A 21,894-nucleotide genomic window follows, 5' to 3' on the forward strand; every position below is an offset into this window, starting at 1 on the left:
CCAGAAAGAAGCTGTGATATGATCACATTTTTTCCTGGTGGCTGCTGGCTGTTCATTTCTTACATATTTTGAAATTTTAATGAATAAGAATTTGATTTGCACAGGCACCATGTGGCTACTTTAATTAAGCAAAGGGTATCATTTTAGTAGCATAATAAGTAGCATATAATTGGCCATGCATTAGAGATACCTAACATATTCATTGTATGATTTTACATGTATATGTGTATAGGCATATATGTGTGTGTATATATATATATATGTATGTATATAAATACACATACACAGACACACCTCTGCATCTTCTAAGAAAAACACACCTTTGTTAGATTGTTCTAGCATGATGCAACCTGTTGCATGGAAACAATCAGTTTAATACCTTGATTGCCCCCTAAGAGACAAGAATACATGCTGGCATTGTCCCAGGATTCTTGGGGTTTATATCTTGGAAAACAGAGAGGGTATGGAGAAGAAAGAAAAGTGAACAGCTGTCAGGCAATGCACATAGAGAAACACATTTTCTATTGATTAAAAAAGTCAAATTGGTAGTCATAGAAGCAGTCAGATTGAACAGAAAGGTGCTTGGAGAGTTACAGACAGGCCCTGGGCTCCTGGGCTTTGTTGCTAAGCATTTGCCCAGGGCAGGAGAATGGGAATCCAGCAGGGAAAAGAAGAGGACTAAAAATAATAGAGGAGGAGAGTAAGCTTAGCACAAGCATGTGATGGAAAACCAGTGGCATTGGGATTTGGAGAATCACCAGGAAGGTTGGTGAGCTGCTAGACAGACTAGTGAGATACTGCCAGGCAGACAGGTGGGTTTTCAGAGTCCTTGTTCTTTCAGTAAATTCATGAGCCCCTGGTTCTGGTGCCTGCTCTTTCTGAGGATCACTGGTACTGAGTGGGGCTATTCCTGGATCCCCCTCTTGAGAGAAAGAGAAATGTGTCGGGTATAGCAGCAGGGATACAATTGCACAGTGGGGTCTCCAGCACACATCAAGGAGATGACATTCCAAAGATTCACCCTCCTCCCCTCAGAACTCACTGTCATCTTCCTCAAACGGAAGAACCAGAGTTTCGTGCTCCCTGCAGAGACTTCTTATTCCTTTCTAACTGTGCTATGAATCTGTTCCTGACAGAGTTGGGAAGAAGGGGGACCATTACATCTGCAGGATGCGGGTCAGGTCCCGTCTATTCCCATCAGTTTGCGGTTCACTGAATGGTATTATAGTCACGACTCTCAGGGAAAATGATCTCCATTTATACTATAGAACCCAACTGGAGAAGGAGACGTTGGTGAAATCTGAGTATATATTCCATGCTCCCCAGACTCCTTAGGTGACCAGTTGCACTGCTTGTTCATGAGATTATGGATTGAGAGTTAGAATGAACTTTAGTGATCCCTCATTTTAGAGCAGCTGAGCCACTTGGCCAAGGTCACATAGATACGAAGCATCAGAGCCAGGATCTTAACTAAAGTCTTATGACCTCAAGCCTACCACCCTTTCCAGGCTGTCGGCTCCAGAGAGTGTGGCTCCTACAAGGCAACTTAGCTTCCAGTTCAGCTACCCTGAGCCCTAGGTATCTATGTGTACTCCTAATTGCCATAGAAACATAAATTCCATTCCACAAGCTGAGCCTTGGAAGTATGTGTTTCAGCATTCATTAATACATCAGAAATATTTATTGAATGTATACTATGTGCCCAACATTGTGTTAAGTTGTGGTGGGGTTGGGGGTAGGTGAAGAGAAATGTTATAAAGATTTAAAATGTGGTCCTACTCTCTCTTAGGGCTTACAGGCTTCTATTTGGGAAAGAAGACTTACATATCAAGAACAGCTTGATATTACATGAAGGTATACAGAGTAACTATCAGATGACAGGCAAAGGAATTTAGAGAACAGAGTTCAAAATTGTCTTGCCCTTTGTATGTGCAAGGCATTGAGCTAGGTACTATGGGGGGAGAGGGAGGATAAGAAAATGAATAAGATGAAACCTTGTCCTCATACAGCTTACAACATAGTTAAATCTAGTAGGAAGAAGGAGATACATCTACAAATAAATTGATGAGTGTGAACATCCACTAGATACTTACAGTGTGCTAGGAGAGGTCAAAGGCAGGAAGGTTCATTTCCTTATGAGAGTCAGGGAAACCTATAGGAAAGAGAGAGAATTTGAGCTGGGCCTTGAAGGATGGCAAGAATTGATCTTAGTGATGGTTGAACAGGATATTTTATTCATAGGGAAAGAAGAAAACAAACAAAAAAAATATGGGGAAAGGAAAGTATTGAATGTCTTCAGGGAACAGCAAGCATGCTGGTTTGGTTGGAGCACTAGTGGTCCTTGAGCCTTCCTGCTTTTCCCAACAGCTAGTCTCCTAGTGGTACTGGTATACCTCTCCCCCTGCTCCTCACAAAGTGGGCCAGCGCTCAGATTGTATCTCTTCATGGTACCCTGTGCTATGCCATCTATGTATTTAGAGTCGCCATATCTCTGTCTTACATGAGTTAAGTAGTATCACTCCAAAGAAAGAAAGTTTGGAGACAGATTGTTGAGGGCCTTGAGTGCCAAGTAAATGAGTTGCATTAAGCAGTGAGTAATTTTTGAGATCACTATAGGCTAAAATGGTGAGGATGGATAGGTTTCAAGGAGACATTGGGATCTGAGCTGTGTCTTTAAGGGTAGATGGACTAATGATGGGGGTGGATCATGCATCATAGGGCATTACAAGGGGAGGCTCAGCATGACAAATTTCTTAGAGGTAAGTTGTGCTCGATATGCTGTGGAAAGGTAATTTGGGATCAGATTGTGGAGGGCGTTCACACAGTGTTCAAAGCCAGATAAATAAGTTTGGACTTTCTGCTGCAGGCTTTCAAATCTAGTTAAATCAATACCATGAATTGAGGTTCTATATCACTAAAGACCCTTGTTAGGTATTGCTGCTCTCAAAAAGCTCATAGTTTTCCCAGGATCTTGCTTGGCTTGTCTGGAATTACTGCTAAATTTTCCAAGGAGTAATGGAAGCTTCCTAATCCCTGAGACCTCTACTCCTGAGCAACCAAGAGAAAAAGTGCAATGTTTCTCTCCCCTAAGCCCTCCCTATTAACAATTCAGATGTGATGAATCCCATAGAGTCCCTGAAAGCACTCAAATTTGATCAATCCATCAATAAACGTGGCTTAAGCACCTACTATGTGCCAGGGGATTATAGTCCCCTGGTCTTCCTTTTTGCCTGTGCTGGGGATACCTGCCATGGTGGTATTCCAAAGATAAGGGATATATCAAATATCTTAGGCAGCATGCTAGAGAGCAGAATTGCTGAGTGGTGGAAATCTCAGATTGTTCTAAAACCCACATAGGTGTGCAGTTTTGTAAGGGAAGGATGAGTGATGTGGCATCAGGTTTCTGATTATATACCATCCATGGACCTAACCCAGAGTCTGATTGTCCCTGGAACAGGCCACATCTATATGGATAACCATAGGCCCTCATTTCCTGATGTCCAAGGGGATCAAAAATTCTCAAAGATGAGCAACTATGCTGTGTTGCTTTGGGGAAGAGTAAATGTTTCAAGGTTTAGCTCAAATACCAAATTTTCCCTGATTCTCCCAGTCAGAAATGATCCTCCCTTCCTTGCACCTCATACACTGCCAGTACTTTTCCTATGGATTTGTCTTCCATTCTGTATTATACTTATTCATGTGTGCACCTTATCTTTCCCTCACTCTCACCCCCTCTCCACTGTAGAGTGAGTCTACACTGGTAGAGATTGTGTCTGTACAACTCCTCCAGGGCCAGCACAGAGCTTGGCACAAAGTAGGTACTGGAATGTCTGCTAAATTGGGCTGAACAGAAGTCAGGACAGAGGGTCACATCACATGGTGAAGAGTGAACATCATTGCGGGCATCCCATTCCTTCCATTTCCAAACCACAAGCCTTGGGCCTTGGGGATTCCTGCTCTGTCCTATAATACAGATAAAGTCATGAGCCCAGCTCAGCCCTAGGCAGGGACAGCGGGAGCCGGAGACCTCAGTCTGTGATCTCTGCCCCAGCTCTTCAGTCTTCTAAGGCTCTTCAGACTGACATTGCCTGGAGGAGTTTAGCTTCCCCTTCTTCTGGTGCTGCTTTCTCTACACAAATGTCAGAGACTGTAAACAAGCACACAGCAGGAGGGAATTTAGGCTCAAATGCCCTAGATGGGAGAAACAAGTGGATTGGTCCCTGTCTGAACAGGATTACATGATTGGTTCCCTATTGACTAGGCTTATTTAATTGGCTCTCCAAGTATCAATAAGGATAATGAATCCCTTTGCTTTAGGCGTTGCCTACTACGAGTAATAATTACTACTGACCTCCACTAACGGCGGAGTGGTCTATATACTGCCCTTAGCCACAGACCTAGAACCCTCTTGGCCAAGATCTGTCAAGACAGGCAGTGAGCTTGCAATCTAGGAGGAGAAATCAGATGGACACAAAAATAATCAAAATATGAAATCGAATATGATAAGTATATAGGAAAGGTCCAAAACACCATGAGAGATCCCAGGAGGGAGAAATTGCTTTCGGCATGTGGAGAAAGGAGGCATAAAGGGATGCTTAATGGAGGAGGGGGACCCAGAAGGAGCAAAAGCTTCAGGGTCAGAAATTGTCTAATAGTTCTATAGTGATGATCTAAAATGTCTTTTGAACTAATTGCTTTTTGACTTCTGGGCCTATTCTTCAAAGAACAGAGAATGAAGCAAGGCTGCAAATCCCAGTGCTTTCTGTACATCCTCTTTTCTTCCTCCACCTGGGAAAAGAATTATATTTACCTCTTCTTTAACTGGTTGTTAACATAGGTGCTTTTTGCGCTGGCTGAAGTTCCCCTTTTTGTTGGCTTGATTGTCTGCAACCTCACAGGAATCCTAGAAGTCAGAGTGGATGTTTCCCTGCCAGGGAAATGCAGAAACTGTAAAGTGTAGGGTTTTGGGAGACGGTGCAGGAAGGAAGAAGAGAACCAGTCATGTGAGTTGTTGTTCAGTCATTTTTCAGTCATGTCTGACACTTTGTGACTCCATTTGGGGTTATCTGGGTAAAGATGCTGGAATGGTTTACCATTTCCTTCTCCAGCTCATTTTATAGATAAAGAAACTGAGGAAGACAGGGTTAAATGACTTGCCCAGGGTCACACAGCTACTAAGTGTCTAAGACTGGATTTGGACTCAGGTCTTCCTGATTCCAGGCTCTGTCCTCTACCCACTGAGTCACCTGTCTGCCAGACATGCATGAGAATAATGCATTTCAGAATAAGGGAAAACATTTAGCAAAGATGACCTTTGCAGGCTGAAATTTCAGCTTGTTTGTGCTTTTCAGAAAAAAATGGCAGTTCTGCTTAATTTCTAGGTGAGATTTTGAGATCATTTCACTCAGAGAAGAACATAGTGAAGGATTGTGGTTTCTCTTTCCTACGTTAGGTCTATGGCTCCAATGTAGCAGCATCAATGTGTAGCAGGCCGTCGAAACCATCCCTGTGCTTTTTGAGGAAGGAAGGAGGATGAGATATTTGGGTACATTTATTTATAAGGACTTCCTTCTTTCTCAGTTTAACAAATATTTATTGAACACCTGCTATGCACATGGCACTATGCATATTCACCTGTAATACAAAGATGAATTGTCTCTACCCTCAAGTGGCTTATAGTTTGGTTGGGGAAATAAGTCATTCCATACCAATAATCATAATTGGAAATTAGAATGTGTCAGATCCACAGGAAAAATAAAGAGTACCACAAGGAACCCAAAGAGGGAGAGATCATTTGCTACTAGAATGGCTTCAACTTGTATTTTATGGCCCCCTAAATAATGTAGGGGCAGTTACGTGGTATAGTGGATAGAGTACTGGGTCAGGAGTCTGGAAGACTTGAGTTCAAATCCAGTCTCAGATACTTAATAGTTGTGTAACCCTGAGCAAGTTGCTTAATCCTGTTTTAGTTCCCTCATCTGTAAAATGAACTGGAGAAGGAAATGGCAAACCATTCTAGTAACTCTGCCAAGAAAACCCCAAATAGAGTCACAAAGAGTTCACGAATGAACAACAACAAATACTGTAGGGTTTGCTTAGGCAATAGTAGATATACCTTAGCATGAGAATTTGAAATAAAAACTTTCTTAGGTTTCATGTCTCCCATGATATCCCATCCATGGCCTGTTCAGGGACTAACAGATTTGGCCTGTAGTAGTCTCAGTTGGATCTAGAGTGAGAAGGGACCTTAGAGGTCATTCTGTCCAACCCCCCCTTATGAAGAAACTACGGTCAAGAGAGGAGAAATGAATTAGCCCCTCATCACACAGATACAAGTCAAAGAGATGCTATTTGAATCTAAGTGTTCTGACTGTAAGCCCCAATGCTTCTTTTCATTATACCATGTTGGACAACTGCCCAATGGACGCTTCATTTTGCCTTTAAAGATCCATTCCTGAGCTCCAGACATGGCTGATACAGGAAGAGGAGTGTAGTTGAGGATGGGGAACCAAGGTCATTCCCTCCCCCTATTCTGGGTTTGGCTTGGGCCTCAACAGGGCTGATTAAGCATTATAACCACTTTTTTTCCAGACCATCCCACACATCCCTGGATCACTGCACACTAATCCCGGGCATAGCTGAGAGTTCTACTGGAGGCCATGCCTGCAGGCCAGATGGATATGGTCAGCGAGCAGGCAGAAGTGAATTTAACACTACTACATGCTTCCTCCCTCCCACTCTCAGTCTCTCGGGGTTATTGACTCTGTCCCTTACCCAACTCTGAAGGTTTGTCAGTGCACAGACACTCCCTGAAATCACATTTGTCTGGGAGCCTGGGAGCTTAACTCAGACAGAAAGGGAGAGAGAGGAAGAGAGCATAGCCAGGGAGGGAGAGACAGAGAGGAGACAGACGGGGAGCAGCCAGCCAGCGAGAGAGACTAGAAAAATATCTGTCCTTTTCAGTAGCAGCTGCTCTTCCTCTGCCTAGGAAGAACCTGGATACAGTTTTCAGTTTTCCTTCTCTGGGGTCTTTCTCAGTAAATATCAACTCTGGATACCCAAGCATGAGACAAAGCAGGTTTGTAGCAAAATCCTTGTAGTGAGACTAAAATCACTGTGGCTGGATATGTAATGCAGATGGAGTCAGGATTAGCTCTTGCAATTGTGATCTGCCTCCGAAAGAGACAATCAGTGATTGTTTTCAGACGGATCTAAAATGTTCTCTAATTAATTTATTAATTTTAATTACATATCCATAGTGACTTATTTGTTCATCTGAAAAAAAATGACCACCCCCAGATTACTCTCCCCACTGTAACTTCCCAATGCCCCCCTTTCTCAGTGAAATATTTAAATGGCTTGTCAACACAGAAGGAATAATAATAATAAAAAAGTGACATCTTATGAGAGAGGAAGAAAGGGAGGGAGGAGAGAGAGAAACAAAGCTTGACAGGCAATTAAAACCCGAGTGAATGATCTTGCAGATTCATTGTGAGGAGGAAGGTGCAGCTGCTGAGTACCCCTCAAAATTGCACCAGGGCTTCAGTGGAAAGCAGTGCTGCCTTCCTGGGAGAGAGGTCCCCCCCCTCCACCCCATTTCCCCATCATTTGGATCTGCTCAGATTGCGAGTTGGAAGGAATTTTAGGGATGATTTAGTCTAACATATTCATTTTACAGATGAGGAAACTGAGGCTCAGATAAGTGGCAGAGTCAGCATTTGAACCCCAGGTCTTTTGATTCCAAATCCAGGGCTCCTGACACACCAAATCCCTTTAGGCCCTCATAACAGATTGAATCTCTTAGGATTTCATGGCCTGTGCCTCTCTCTCTTGTATGAAGAGAGCTGGGGTGCGGTAGGGTTGGTGGAGAGAGATTTAGGAGAGCCCCCTAATGTCATGTGGGAACATAAGTTCTAAATCTAACAGGACTGGATATTAGAGTTGTTCTTGAAGTTGAGGGGAAGCAGGAGTGTCCAGGGAGTCAGGGGGTAGGGTAGAGGGAAAACACAAAACATCTAAGAAAGACTTACCCTTTTGTCAGACCATAGAACCCAAGTGCCCCAGGAAATGCTAGCCAGAGAAAGAATGGGTGTGGTGGGGAGGGCCTGCAGTCTGTAGGGACAAGGTTGCTACCTTCAAATGAGTAATACAGAGCACCTACAGTGATGAAAGAGACCCCAGATTTCCTGCAATTCTCAGAGGTACCCAACCAAGAGAGAGGCTGAGTGTTTAATAAGGGACAGTGTTAAGGGGAGAGCCTCAGAAGACCTGGGGGGGGATCTTCAAGTGACCCAGACAAAGGCGAGTGCCCGTCTTTTACACACCCAAGATTTGAGGCCCACTTGGCTACCCCCTTGCAAGCCCCTGGGAAACAAGGCTTCTGTCCCTAAAATCCAGGTCAGGCATGGCTGAGCTCTATCCTAGGAGAATTGGGCAGTTGCCATGGTGACCACAGGGCACACAGGTGCATCAAATCCATTTATTATTCCCTGTGGTGTTACACACTTGGTTTTTTCAGCTCCACCCAGGACTGATAAGAAAATGTTTTGAAACTTGGTTTTTCAGGCTGATGCTACTGGTCACTTTGCCAGTTCACTAAAAGGCCTGTTTGCTCCTTTCATCCTCTATTCTGATTTCACACCTGTTGATGGATGAATGATTTGCCACAGGACAACTGGGCTAAGGCTGAGAGAAGATGAGAGGTTTTTAAAAAATCATGAAATGGAGTGATTGGATCCCATTTCTTTCAACTCCTTCTGTTCACTGAAAAGTCATGAAACCCAATGAGTCAAGCATTGTTCCCAACCAAGCCTTCAATTCAAACTCTTCTGGTGTCTTCTGGTGGCCCACTCCCTTATTTTCCAGTGGTGGCCTCTGTATCTTTTTTTTTTTTGGAGGGGGGAAGGTAGGGCAATTGGGGTTGTGACTTGCCCAAGATCACACGGATAGTTTTGTGTTGTGTCTGAAGCCAGATTTGAACTCAGGTCCTCCTGACTCCAGGGCCAGTGCTCTATTCACTGCACCACCTAGCCGCTCCAGTGGCCTCTGTCTCTTGCATCACAGCTGTGAGAGCTGCCTCAGTAGGCCCCTCTTTGGACCCTTTGACTAAGGTCGGCAAAGTTATTCAAATCTAGCCATGCTGAAAAGTGTTGTTGTTCAGTTGTGTCTGACTCTCTATGACCCTATTTGGTGTTTTCTTAGCAGAGATACTGGAGTGGTTTGCCTTTTCCTCCTCTAGCTCATTTTACAGATGAGGAAACTGAGGCAAATAGGGTAAAGTGACTTACCCAGGGTCACACAACTACTAAATATCTGAGCCCAGATTATAACCCAAGTCTTCCTCACTCCAGGCCCAACATTCTATCTGCTGCACCATCTAGCTTAAGCCTAGTTTGGGAATAAAAGTACAGAAAGGCTCTAGGATAGAGACCTAGCCCTAGGATAAAAACTAGTCACTCCCAACCTCAACTTCAGGGAGAGAAACCCTAACTCCCAGAGACCTCCAAAGAGTAGGAAGGTGGGCTTCAAAGCTATGGTGAACCCTATCAGACTGGAATTCACCTTTCTGTTAAGGACGCTTAGGTCTATAGTGCATTTGGAGTCTGAATGTCTGGGTTCAAGTCCAAGCCCTGCCATGTATGGCAGTTGTATGACCATGGGCATAACCATTTGAAATCTGAGTCCCACCTAGTTTCTCCATCTATAAAATGAAGATAATAACACCAGCATTGTCTACCCCACAGGAATGTTGTGAGGTCACACTGAGAGCACATGAAACAACATGTACGTATTAAAGTGCTACATCAGATTTTACTGTTATTATTGTTGGTGGGGAACTCTTTGGATGGCTGAAGATTATCCCTTCAATCCCAATCAATATTTCAAACATTTCTAACTTCCTCACTGTGTATATTTTCTCACTCATGCAGATGGCAGTCAATCCTCTCTGTCTCTGACTTAGGAGATGGTCTTTGGTTGCTGTGTCCAAGCTGGTGACAAACCTTTATAAACTGAAGCTAGCTCTTTGACAGCAGATACGTAGGTCCTTTGAGTCCTTGAGAGGCTAAATGAATTGGTAGATAGAGCGGACAAGTCAGAAAGACAGGCGAGCAAATCCTGCTTCTGATGTTTACTACATCTATGATGACAGGTAAGTCTTTTAGCCTCTGAGGACACCAGTTTTCTCTTCTGTAAAATGGGCCTAAAAATACTTATAGTACCTTTTTACTACTACCACCACCACCACCACCACCATTCCTACTCTTACTCCTACTACTACCAGCACTGCCACCACCACTACTTCTACTGGCTAGGAATTATATAAGACTTTAAGGTTTGCAAAGGGGCAGGTAGGTGGTACAGTGGATAGACCACCAGACCTGGAGTCAGGAAAGCCTGAGTTCAAATTCAGGCTCAGACACGTACTAGCTGTATGACCCTGAGCAAGTCACTTAACCCTGTTTGCCTCAGTTTCCTCATCTGTAAAATGATCTGGAGAATGAAAAAAAGCAAACTATTCCTGTATCTTTACCAAGAAAACCCCATGTGAGATCACTAAAAGTCAGACAGAACTGAACAACAACAAATTAAGGTTTGCAAAGTGCTTCACTTATGTTAACTCATTTGGTCCACACAATAGCTCTGGGAGGTAGGTGCTATTATTATCTCCATTTTATAGTTGAGGAAATGGAGACACAGAGAGGTCAAGTTGTGAGGGTGAAATAAGAGAAAGGATATAAAGCAATTGCAAACCTTAATGGACTATCTAAATGTCAGCTATTATTAATCTCAGCCTTTCCAGCTTAGTAGACCCTGCTGGAGCTAACACTTTACTCACATCACCTTCAAGAACCTGGAATCACATGCCACCGCCACAGTACCAGGAGGTATCAGAGTAGAACTTTAGAAGAGGAGCCCCCAGCACAGGTCTGCTCATGTTACTCCCTTATTCCAAAATCTCCCGTGCCTCCAAGTTCAAATACAAAAGCCTCCCTCTGACTTTTAAAGCACTTTATAACCTGTCCCCTTCCTTTCTACTCTTCTAATACCTTACTCTCTACCTTGTACTCTGGGATCCAGTGAGTCTGGCCTTTCCTGCTCCTTATCCACCCCAAATATTCACAAGGACTATTCGTGCCTGACCTGTGTTAGAACCTTCTGAGATCGCATTGGTCTGATCAGCCACAGTTGGACACATTGAAACTTGACTCTAGCATAGTGATGTCATTTTGGGTCTCTTTGAGAGCTAAGGACAACGACCAAGCAGCCCCCACACAACTCTCCATCACTGACCCCTCACATTTGCATCATCTGTCCTCCTTCCTTCCTCACTTCTGTCTCCTGGCTTCCTTCAAGGCTCAGCTAACTTCCCATCTCTACGAGAAACCTTTCCCAGGACCCCAGAATACTAATGTCTTCCTTCTGAGATTGTCTCCAATTTATCCTCTATATATCTTGTTTGTTCATAGATATTTGCATGTTATCTCCCCCCTTAGATTATGAGTTCCTCAAGGGAATGAATTTTTTAAGCCCTTTTTTTCATCCCCCAGTACTTAGGTACAAGGCCTGGCACATAGCTTCATAAATGCTTGTTGACTTAATTTGACCCTCTTCAATCATCAAAGCTTTTAAATTTTAAGTATTTAAAAATGAAAATAATTCTCAAATACATATCATTGTTCCATCACTCATTAAACAGAGGATACTAAATCTAATCTGACTGTGATGTAGTATAGTTCTGCCTGTTTTTTAGTCTTCTGCCTTTTCTTTGATGTCAGACTGTCAGCTGCTGTCTCTGGGTCTGTCTCTAACTGCCTTCCCAGCCTCCACTTATTTTGTTGTTTTTAATCTGCCAGGGGAGAAACTAGATGCTCAAGCCTGTGAAGAATTGTATGTTGAATAAATCAATAAGGCTTTGAACAAGGGCCAAAGGGGGAAAGTGAGTGGCTTTACTGCAAGAGCTTTGGGACAGCTCCTCTGGGCCTTGAGAGACCTTTTTAAGCTTACTTCTGGGATGGGGCTATGTTTCAGAGGTCTGAGATCACTGGAAGCCTGACTTTTAAATAAACGGGCTGTTATTATCAAGCTGAAGGTCACCCATAGGCTTTGGAGCAGAAAGGGACTTTAGAGATAATAGAGTCCAACCCTCTCAATTTTATAGCTGGAGAAGCTGAGGCCTTGGGAGGAGAAGTGATTTGCCCAGAGTCACAGAGGTAGCAAAGGAGCAATCAGAATTCAAACTGAGGTCTTCTTAACCCTCAATCTGGCTGCTTCCTCAAAAACTAGAACCTGTGCACAAAGGCCCTTCTTTAGATGATTTTCTTAAAAAAATCAGAGGCCTTTGGGATTGTTTTGGATCAACTTTAATTCTTTTTCTTTTACTTGAGTCTTCTTGTACAAAATGAGTAATGTGGAAATGTTTTATATGATCGCATATGTATAACCTGTATTTGCTTCCTATTGGAGTAGGGAATAGAATTTAGAGCTCAAAACTTTATTATTTTAAAAATATTTTTAAAAATTGTTTTAACATATAATTGGGGGAAACAAAATATATTAATTTTTTAAAATAAAATAAAGGACATAGGAAAGAAAAAAAATCAGAGGTTCTGCCTTGGAGAGCACTGTATATATAAAGGACTGTGTGATGCTACCTTTAGAGCAGGGGTTATTGGCATGGGTACTATGGACCCCACAAGGGGCCTATGGATAGTTTTGGGGAGATCCTTGATCTTGGATAAGGATAAAAATAGATCTTTATTTTAATATGATATGATATGATATAACGTGACATGACATGATATGACATAATATAATGTAATGTTATATAACCTAACCTAACATAATATAGTATAATGTTATATAACATAACATAACATAATATAAAGATTATGCATTTAAAAACATAATTTTGAGAAAGTGTTAATAGGCTTCCTCAGACCACCAAAGGGGACGAGGACACCAGTAGAGCTAAGGACCAATGATCTTAACCTGTTCTATAGGAAGAGAAAGGAGAAATAGACTTTTCCTCTAGAGAACCCATAGGTGAATACCTCTTAAGAGTTAGATGGAATGGGTCACCTCAGGAGGCAGTAGATTCCCTCTCTTTGTAGGACTCAAGCAAAGGCCAGATCAGTCACTTCTCAGGCACGTGGAAGTGGGGAATCCTTTTGGTTGCATTAGATGACTCCTGGGGGTTCCTTCCAATTCTGAAATTCTGTGACTCATGTAAGAGCAAACACTAGGTAGTCTGGTGATTAGAGACCTACTTCTGACATTTATCAGCTGTGTGACCATGGCTAATCTATAAGATGGGAATAACAGTGTGTTTTCTAGTGGCTCCAATGAGATACAATAGGTGGCAAATTGTAAAGCACTAATCATAGTAGTTAGCATTTGAATAGCCCTTTAAGGTTTACAAAATGCTTATCTCCTTTGTTACTCTCCATGACCTTGTGAGACAGGTTCATTTTACAGAGGAGGAAACTGAGGCACAGAGGGTTTAAGTGACTTGTCTGGGTCTTCTAGCAAGCTATGTGTTCAAACTCAGGTTCCTCCTTCCAAGTCTGGTGCTCTACCCACTGTGCTACCTGGCTGCCTCCAGTTCCTCTTCTAACATGGTTTCCAGTCCAAAGTTGTTTTCCCTCCCCCTCTACTCAGCAAGCGTCTGTATCAAAAACCAAATATTTTGGTGACTCATGCAATGTTGTTGTTTGTCCTTCATTTCTCAAAGAGGACCATGACATCGGGATGACATGATGTCAGAACATGCAAGTGAATCGGATTTAAGTGAGGCAGGGCTATTTGAAGTCACCAGCCTCACTCTCTCCTCCAGAGCCACCTGGGTCCAGTGGTGAGATATAGATCAGGATGACTGGAGATGGTCCCCCATGCAATAGTCTAGAGGTCACTCCCCATCCTTCACAAGCTTTAAGTAGAGACTGGATGACCACTTGTGGAGCTTATTAAAGAGGAGGCTTTTGTTCAGATACAGGTTAGACTACATGACTTCTGAAATCCCTCTGGGCTCTGAGATTCTGTGCTTCTGCCCTTGTGTGGGCAGGCAGGCAGAAAGTCACCAAACTGTGTTTGCAAGCAGACAGAAAAGAGTGCCATAGGGCAGAGGGCTGAGCACTGGGGTTCTTTGAGGTAGGCAAGTCACTGTTGTGGAGTCTGGGTACTTAAATTTGTTTCTTGGAACTCAGTCTGGCTCTTAATGGTGGATCTCCTCCAGGCTGGCCAGCTTGTTTCTTCAGAACCCTTTGAAAGGGTTCTTTCCTCCCTAGCCCTCAGATCTGGGTTAGAACTCCTCTCCCTGAAGCCTGAACTCCTCCTTAGCCATCCTGTCCTTGGTTCAGCACCTCTTATCAACATTCTTTCCTTCATTTTCTTTCTGTCTGCTTGGACAAAATCCCCTTAGCAGCCGCTCCCAAGTTTTAAGCCTTTTCTAGATAATTTGTTTCTGGCCAGTTAATGCATTATAGCTGCCCCTGTAGTTCTCTGGGCTACATCAAATCCACTTGCTTTTTGAATGTTTTTTTCTAAAAGCTTCCTTTCTATTTTCTTATGCCTGCTACTCAAGCCCAGTCTCCAGCCTCTGTACACATTTTCTGAACATATTTTCAATTCATCATTCATCAGTTAGTTCTGATGTACACATGTCTAAAACCCAAATTTACATGTTTTTTTTTTCCTTTGGATCTACACAAGAATATATTTATATATCACATATCGCTTCACCTCAGGTTGGAAATTTCTGAATCTGCTTGCAATTTAATTAAATGCAAGTTTGCTTTGATTACTTATCAGTGAGTTTAGGTTTTGGTACCCCTAGGCCTTCTTGCATCTTGAGAGTTTAGGATTGCTCAAGAATTTAGATCTGACCTGGACCAGGCCTGGGTAAGGGGAGGAAAGAGATAGAATTCATCCCATGTGCCCTGAGGTGTTTCCCACAGTTTCAGGAGGGTTCCAAAGGCTTAAAGTAAGGATTTTTAAAGTGGGACCTCTGAACTTAAAAAAATGAACAATTGTATTTCATTATAATTGGTTTCCTTTGTAAGCCTATGTATTTTATTTTATGCATTTAAATACTATTCTGATTAGGGGCTTATAGGTTTCACCAGACTGCACAGGGGTGCATGACATAAAATGGTTAAGAATCACTGATTTGGTGTTTCCCAGGGATTTTAATAAATTCCAGAGTAGTCCAAATTAAGTTCAGAGAACCTTCAAAACACCTATAACTAGTCCCTCTGCTCTTCCATTGTTTCCTTCCCCCTCTCTTCTCTGCCAACCTCCCAGTTAGCCACCCAGTGGATGGAGCACTGACCCCAAAGTTGGGATAGCTGTTATTATTTACTTATTTCAGTTGGGTACAGACTCTTCATGGCTGTATTTGAGATTTTCTTGGAAGAGACAGTAGAGTGATTTGCCATTTCCTTCTCCAGCTCATTTTATAGATGAGGGAAATAAGGCAAACAGGATTAAGTGACTTGCCCAGGGTCACACAGCTAGTGAGTGTCTAAGGCCAGATTTGAACTCAGGAAGATGAGTCTTCCTGACTTTCAGCCTGGTGCTCTATCCACTTCATCATCTAGCTGCCTTCTTCTGTCAGGAGAGACTTGGGTTCAAATTTGGGCAAGTCACTTAACCTCTGTTTGCCTCAGTTTCTTCAACTGCAAAGTGGGGATATGAATAGCACCTACCTCCCAGGGTTGTTTTGAGGATCAAATGTAAACACTTAGCACAGTGCTTTGGAACATAATAGATCCTATATAAATGCTTATTCCTTTTCTGCACCAGAAAAAAAAAAAACAAAACTCAGTTGTCTTGAGTCAGCAAATGTCCTAGTTATAACTGTAAACCCTCAAAGGCTTGCTCTCAGATTTGGAGTGAGGATTTGAAACAAACAAAAAAAAATCACTCATTCAGGCCAATCAGTGATGCTGGAGAACGCAGGCAGGGTGCCGATGGGGAATACAGACAGTGATGTCCACAGACCAGGAGAAAACAAGGCATGTGGTGAAGAGCCTCAGGAGACAGTTCATTAGCACTTCTCTTAGCAAACAGCTTTCCAGGAGAGGGCCTGAAAGGGTTAAAGGTTCTCCTGATGTGGATAAGTTTTCAGTTCACTGGATCCCTGGTGCAGTGTAGACACAGGCAGAAGCACCAAACCCCCCCTTCCTGGTGCTGAGCGATCTGCTGCCTGCCTGCCTGCGTCAGATGGGGCTTCACTGTGCCCAGAGGGAGCTTTTCTTTAACCCAGGGAGAGCCCGAACAGAGCTCCAGTCTGGCCTCGGCAGTTGAGTATCTTGGGACTGGCGGCCTGGGATGTATCAGACACTTAATTAGCTCTATCTCCCATCTAAAAGGAGCCAGAGACACACAAATTGCTCCCCAAGGGGGAGGGAAGGAGGCAGAGAGAAGAGGAGGAGGGGAAAATGAAGGAGATTACATCAGAAAAATAATACCATGAAAACACTCACAGGCTTCTCACCCTGCCCTGTCTACCTGCCCTCCCTTCCCTTCAACACCTGGCTAGAGTGCCCAGATGGCTGAGACTCCGGGGGGGGGGGTCCCCTAGAGCAACACACCTGTGCTGGGGGCTCATTACCAAGGAGCAGGATGCGGCCTGTGCTGGCTCAGTTAAGCATGAGTTGCCTTTTTCCATGGTTAGTTTGGTGTCTAATGTCTCTGCTGTTTCCCATCACACAGCCTCGGAAATTTATTAGAGATGTTGTGAGCTGCAGGGACCTTAGGTCTGCATGCCTTTCAGAGAAAGGCTATGTGTCCAGCGTGTCCCTGGGCCAAAGATCAATGCAGCCCTAGGATAATTCTGGTGCACAAAAGACATGAGAAGTCTCCCAAATGAGGGAGGTGGGATTCATTAGAAAAGCCCTCTGTAAACTGATTTTAAGGATAGCTTCGGGGGTAGGGGGAGGACTGGAAGATCTGGATTTGCACAGCATGAAGCTCATACTCTTTACCCTGGCATTCAAGGCCCTCTGCATCTGGTTTCACCCTGCCTTTTCAGTCTTACCATTCTCTTCCTCAGTTTTCATGTTCTATTCCTATTTCATGCTCAATTCTATTCATATTTTATTTCATATTCTATGTTTCAGCCAAACATGTCTACTCACTATTCCCTGAACATGCTGCGTCCCACATGCTTACACCTCTGTGTTTTTGCTAATGATGTCTTCCATGTTTGAAATGTACTTCCTCTTTCCCCCCATTTCCATCTCACTTGGATTAGAGTGAATGAAATGTAGTGATTTGGGGATTGTGACTCTATATTTGGGCAAAGGGCCAGCTCTAAGATAGGAAGCATGGAAAGAGAAAATAGAGCGAGGAAAGAAGCTTTATGAGTGTGGAGATAATAAGGACAGTGAAAGAAAAACAAATCCTGGGAGTTTGGTAAGGATTTGACTTTGGAACCAAGATCATGAGCTTCAGTGAGCAGTTAGTACTAAAGATCCTGTTGGATAGTAAAAGGATGTAGGGAGTCACAGCCGTTAGTTAGGCATAGGACTGAGGATTGGAAGGGACCTTAAAGATTCATCTAGTCCAACCTTCTCATTGAAAGATAAGGAAACTGAGGCTCATAGAGGGTGACTTGTCCTGGGTCGCACAGGTAAAATGTACTAGAGGAAAGATTTGAACCCAGGTCCTTGATTTCCAAGTCCGGTATTCTTTTCATTTTCTTCTCTGGACCTTATAGTTGCTTTAGATAAACTCCCAATGAAGAAATTCCTCTCCTGAATGCGGCTTAGACTATGCTGTGTAATTTGTAGTCACTCATGAAGGATCACATAGTTAGCATGCATTAGGAGGAGGACATGAGGTTGTTGGTCCCAGACAGTCAGTCAGAGATGTAAGTGCTTACTCTGTGCTATGTGTGAAAAAGCACAAAAAAGGGCATGGTGCCTGCCCTCAAGGAGCTCACATTCCAGTGGAAGAGGCACCATACAAACACCTATATATAAGCAAGATAGATGCAAAGTAGAGAGAAGGTATCTAATAGCAATGGCATTAGCAGTGGACTGGGAAGTTTCCTTCAGAAGATGGTTTTGGGGCTGAGTCATGAAGGAAGTTATGGAAGCCAGGAGACAGAGGTGTGGAGGGAAGAAAATTCCAGGTATGGTGCCCAACTGGTGAGAAGGCACAGATCTTCATCTATGGAAGGCTTTACTCTGATGAAGACAATGATCCAAGACAGTTCTAAAGGACCCATGATAAGAAATGCCATCCATCTCCAGAGAGAGAAATGATGAACTCAATGCAGATTGAAACATACTTTTTGAAACTTTCTTTATGTTTCTGGTTTTCTTTCTTTTTTTGCCTATGTTTTCTTTTATAATATGGCTAATATGGTAATATGTTTTGTACGATTTCACATAATTGATATTAAATTGCTTGTCTTCTAAAAGAGATGGGAAGGGCAAGAATAGGAAGATAATTGGGAACTCAAATTTTTTTAAAAAAATATTGTTAAAAATTTTTCTATGTTAATTGGGAAATATTTCATGAAATAAATAATATTATATTTTAAAAGGTACTAATAAAAGAAAAAGTACAGATCTTGTTTCAGCTTTGCATCCCATCCAGACATCCACCCTGCCCTTTTCTCTATGTATTTTGTGTGTATTGTCTTCCTTCAATAGATTGTAAATTCACTGAGGGCTGAGATTATCTTTTTCTTAGTTGCATTTCTAGCACTTAGCACAGGGCCCACACATTGTAGGTGCTTAACAAATGTTTATTGAATTGAATTGAAAGTTTGCTACTGTAAAACCCACCTTCTCTCCCAGGACAGAAAATTTCCAAATCACTGATACTAACTTTTTTATATATTAGATTTAATTCAGTAAACATTTATTGAGTTCCTATGTGTGTAGACCATTGTACTAGGTACCAGGATAGATATAAAATTTAAATAAGATTAAGTCCTTGACCTCATGGAGCTTTTAGTCTAGTGGCTTAAGTTTACTTTTCTAAAGATAAAGGAAGCAGTCAGAAAAATGGTGAGGGTTTTGTGTGTGTGTGTTTTAATCCAATTCTGATCAATAAGAAGTAAATGTCCATTCAAGTAGAAATTTTGGGAACTTTGGGAGGAAATGATGATACTATCCCCAGTGCCTGTGACACTTCTCAGGAAGGCAAGATGGCGGAGTAGAGAGAACGTTGAACTCGAGTCATAGATTTAGATTGGAATCCTGCCTCAAACAAATTAGCCATGTGATCCAGGGGAAAATACTTAATCTTTTAGCTTCTGTTTTATTAGGAACAGTTAGATGGTACAGTGGATAGAATGCCAGGCCTTGAGTCAGAAAGGCTCATTCCTTGAGTTCAAATCTGGCCTTAGACTCTTACACTGTGTGACCCCGGGCAAGTCACTTAACCATGTTTACTTCAGTTTCCTCTGTAAAAAGAGCTGGAGAAAGAAATGGCAAGCCATTGTAGTAACTGCCAAAAAAAAAAAAACCAAATAGGTCACCAAGAAAAAAAACCAGCAACACTGAACAATAGCTGTTTCCTTATCTGTAAAATGAGAATAACAATACCCTTAGTACTTATCTCACTAAGTTGTTGTGAAGATAAAATGAGAACCTTGAAGTGTAATATAATTATCTTTTTAAATTAGTATTATCTTTAAGTTAGTGATAGGTAAGGAGGAGAAAGGCAGACATAGTCTGAAGACCACTGTAGAGTTGGTTTTGTAGCTTACAATCTAATGAAAGGGACAACATGCAATCAAAAATATACAAAGCAAGTTATATACAGGATAAATGGGAAATAACAGAGAGGAAAAGCACTAGAATTAAGAGGGGTTGGGAAAAGCTTCCTATAGAAGACTGTACTTGAACTGGGACTTGAAGAGATGCCAGTAGCTGGAATTGAGAAGGAATGGTATCCTCCTGGTATGGAGGATAGTCAAAGAAAATGTATGGAACCAAGGGATGGGGTGTTTTGTTCATGAAGCAACAAGGCTAATGTCATTGGATTGAAGAGTTCATCATAGGGAATAAGGTGTAAGAAGATGGGAAATATAGGAGGAAGCTAGGTTATGAAGGGCTTTGAATGCCAAGTAAAGAAGTTTGTATTTGCTACTGGAGGCAACAGGGAGTGACTGGAGTTTCTTGATCAGGAAGGCAGCATGATCAGACCTGAGTATTAGGAAAATCATTTTGGTAATTAAACAGAGGATGACTTGGAGTGGAGAGAGACTTGAGGCAGGCTGAGCTGCCGGCAGGTTATTGCAGTAGCTGTTGAGATGGTGAGGGCCAGCACTAGAGTAGGGGGAGTGTAGAGGAGAGAAGGATGAGTGTTGGAGAGATGCTGCAAAGGTGAAATCGACAGGTCTTTGCAACAGCTTGGACATAGAGTGTGAGAGATAGCGAGGCATATAAGAAGATGACTTCTAGATTGTGAGTCTCAGGGTCTGGGATGATAGCGTTACCTTTGACAGTAATAGGAAAGGTAGGAGTGGGGAGTGATTTCCAGGACTGCACCTGACCCGGGCTTTTTCCCTATTTGTTCAGGGATATATGGATTGGAAACATGACACTGATTACTGTCAAGGGGGAGGGAACACACAGGAAAGGCTGACCCGCATACCTGCTTCCAAAAGGCATTACAGTTGCATCCAGTTTTCTCTTAGGTTTGGGGTGGGGCACTCTTAGTTCCTACCTCTCCTCTCCACCATGTGAAGATTTATTCTGCTTAGCAGAAGTTCTCAAACTGGAGTTTGTGAATTTTTTTCTTCAAATATTTTGATTACTATATTTCAATATATTTAATTTTCTTTGTAATTCTATGTATTTTGTTGCAAAAATAAAAACATTTTATGAAGGGTTCATAGGCTGCACTAAACTGCCAAAGGGGTCCAAAAATGGTTAAGAACCTTTGGGTTAGATCCCTCTTTAGACTGGGAATCTAAACATATCTAGAGGACATAAATATGCCTTTATAGAAGATCATATGGAAAAATGACTGATTCCGGAATCTGAGAATTCGGATTCAAATCCTGCCTCTTTCAAGTACTACTTGGGCAAGTCATTTGAACTCCTTGGACATTAGTTTTCTAGTCTGCAAAATGAAGGAGTTGGACAAGGTGACCTCCCTTGTCTTTTCTAATTCCTAAATTGATTATCCTGAACCTAAGGTAATAGTTTTCCTAGACTGGGCCTGCTCAAGCTTCCAAGAACTAAGAGTTCATGTGTTTTACCATGAAACAACCAGCATGCATGTAAACCATATGCAAATTAGAACTATTACTTTTGGGTCTATGGCTTGGGCTTTTTGCATGGCAGGAAGCATGCAAACCTCTATCCTCAGCTGGCACTGTCATTTTCTCTTTCAGGCAGAACCAGAAATTTGAACAAAGGTTTAGGCTAAGGTGACTGCTGGGAGCCTGTCAACTTGAACAATCTTGGAATCTCATTAGTTTTTTTTTAATCATATAATATATTTATTTTCAGTTTTCAATGTTTGTTTCCACAAGATTTTGAATTCCAAATTTTCTCCTCATCTCTCCCCTCCCCCCATTCCAGGACAACGTACACCCCAACCACCCCTTCCCCCAATCTGCCCTCCCTTCTATGGAATCTCATTAGTCTTCATAAATTAGTGATTTGGAAAAAGAGGGGATGATAAAGATGATGGAGTGAGAATCAGTTGCCTTCATTTATGCTCAAAGAGAGAGAAGCCATGTTATTTCATTTTCCTTACTCATCCCTAGTAGGTGAGCATGAATATCTTCCAAGTGCTACTCTCAAAGCATTCTGCTTTTTCTTCCCCCAGACTATTCCTTAGTCTTTTTATAGATTGAAGTGTCAGATGTTTTGATCACCATGTTCCTTCCTTCCTTCCTTCCTTCCTTCCTTCCTTCCTTCC

At 42.4% G+C, this 21,894-nt stretch overlaps 1 long non-coding RNA gene across 1 annotated transcript in view; it reads right to left on the reverse strand.

The window, feature by feature from the left end:
- Positions 1-2,096: 2,096 nt before the first annotated feature.
- Positions 2,097-21,894, reverse strand: part of LOC138154943 (uncharacterized) — a 40,358-nt gene continuing 20,560 nt past the window's right edge. Inside the window, exon 4 of the long non-coding RNA XR_011166713.1 lies at positions 2,097-2,152. This is a non-coding gene — a long non-coding RNA (uncharacterized lncRNA). The remainder of the gene's footprint in view (positions 2,153-21,894) is intronic.

This window comes from Petaurus breviceps, unplaced genomic scaffold (assembly GCF_028583685.1).
Source record: "Petaurus breviceps papuanus isolate PSGF00001 unplaced genomic scaffold, PetGlider_PUasm1.0 91133, whole genome shotgun sequence".
In the NCBI taxonomy this organism is placed as follows: Eukaryota; Metazoa; Chordata; class Mammalia; order Diprotodontia; family Petauridae; genus Petaurus; species Petaurus breviceps.